Source organism: Paroedura picta, chromosome 2 (assembly GCF_049243985.1).
Source record: "Paroedura picta isolate Pp20150507F chromosome 2, Ppicta_v3.0, whole genome shotgun sequence".
Classification (NCBI taxonomy): Eukaryota; Metazoa; Chordata; class Lepidosauria; order Squamata; family Gekkonidae; genus Paroedura; species Paroedura picta.
This window is the reverse complement of record NC_135370.1, coordinates 10,137,035-10,138,969: the sequence shown is the minus strand read 5'-3', so window position 1 is coordinate 10,138,969 and position 1,935 is coordinate 10,137,035.

Sequence of the window (1,935 nt, the reverse complement as noted above, 5' to 3'; positions counted from 1 at the left end):
ATGGCCCATCCAGTCCAACACTCTTTGTCATACAGTGGCAACACACACACACACAGATAGATGGATAGAACTTAAGAGAAGCCATGTTGGGTCAGGCCAATGGCCCGTCCAGTCCCACACTGTGTCACACAGTGGCAACACAAACACACACAGGTAGATAGATGGATAGATAGAACATAAGAGAAGTCATGTTTGGTCAGGCCAGTGGCCCATCCAATCCCATACACTGTGTCACAAAGTGGCCAAAACCCAGCTACTAGGAGGCGGGGCAGAACTCCAGAGGGGGCAGAACTCCAGAAGCCCTCCTACTATTGCCCCCCATGCACCAAGACATAGCATCCCTGCCCCTGACATAAGAACATGCTGGTTCAGACCAGTGGCCCATCCAGTTCAACAGTGTCGCAAACCCAGGTGCCCTTAGGTGGTCCCCCAGTGAGGTTTCTTCTGTAATGCCACATCTTCTCTCCATTCAACTGCTTGGATGCTTAGGTGGGCATAGAAGTCATTGAGGTTTTATCTTTCTTTGCTGGCCTTCTTCAATGCTTATAGTCCAAAGGACCTACCTTTTATCTTACCTCCCCCCCCCCCCCAAACAGTAGGATCCTTCTGCAGTGTAGGTGGATTTTGTGCTTCTGAAAATGTCTGCCTTCACCTGTTGAATTTCTTTCAGAGCCGTTAAAGGCCAAAGCTCCTTGTTGGCCAGAAGAGCCTCGAGACACAGAATAACTTCAAGCTTCCATCCCAACATGCATTAAATTCTGCATTCCAACGTTGCATTCTCTCCTGCATTTCAATACGGAGCACATTTCTGTGAACTGGAGGGAAGACGCTGGGTCTAAAATAAGACGGGGACGTCAAGGGCTTGAGCATTTGCTCTATCTTCCGTCATCTGTATGCAGCTGTTAACGGGAGACATTCCTAGGGCAAGAGGAACGGGGGAAGCTCAGCTACTTAATAGGCCACAAACCCTCTGAGTCTCTGGCGAGGGAGGGAGCATACCTTTCAGAAAGCTTATTCAGAATGTGGCCCATAACAGGTGATAATGACTGGAAGCATTTTTCCAGGGGCTGAAAACCTATTAGCATCTTGTTTACATGCTGTATGATGCACGGGGGGGGGGGGAGGAGGATGCACGCTGAGGTGGTACTTTGTGGGCTGCCTCCCACGTTATTCCATTGCAGGGGAAAGGAGCCAGAGTCCAGGGCAACCTGGAAGACGAATAATATTTGTGGCAGGGGAGGAGCTTTGGTGAAGCAATGCATACTCCTTCCGATACAGTCAGCATTGGAGACCCCCTGTCATCTCTAGTATCTCTAGTGGGAGGCTGTAGAGCAGCGGTTCTCAACCGCCGTAATGCCGCAACTCCAACTGCGATGCACATGCACAGTGCTACGGAGGCGGCATGTAGGGGGCTAGTGCCATGGCTCCGCCGCCACCCTGCGGAAGCGACCAGGCGACCGCTTTGCGCGGACCCCCATTGGCTGCTTGGCCGAGTGACGCTCCTGATTGGGCCCTCCGAGTTTTTATCCTGGACAGAGCCCGCCCTATCTCCTCCCCTTTAGCCCTTACTCCTTTATTTAATCTGCTCCGCAGGAGCGGTTAAAGATTTCTCTCTGTTTATAAGCCGTGGAATTTTGGATTGAAAAGCAAAATGCAGAAAATGATGAGTTGCTCTAATTAGTCTTCTCTTAAAATATACCCTGCGAAGAGAAGGGTGGGGCAATTCCCCCAATCCTGCAGCAGACCCCCGTTTGCCTCTAATATGGTTGGTGAGGGTCCCCCTGGAATAACAGTGTGGGTTAAGTTGCTGGGAGAATAAGAGGAACAGACATTCTGTGGACAGATTTTTGCCTGATCCCAACCGTCTACTCAGAAAGGGCTATTTTCCTTTGTTCACAGGGCATGCGATGCTTAAAAAGAATACAAAACAAGGCA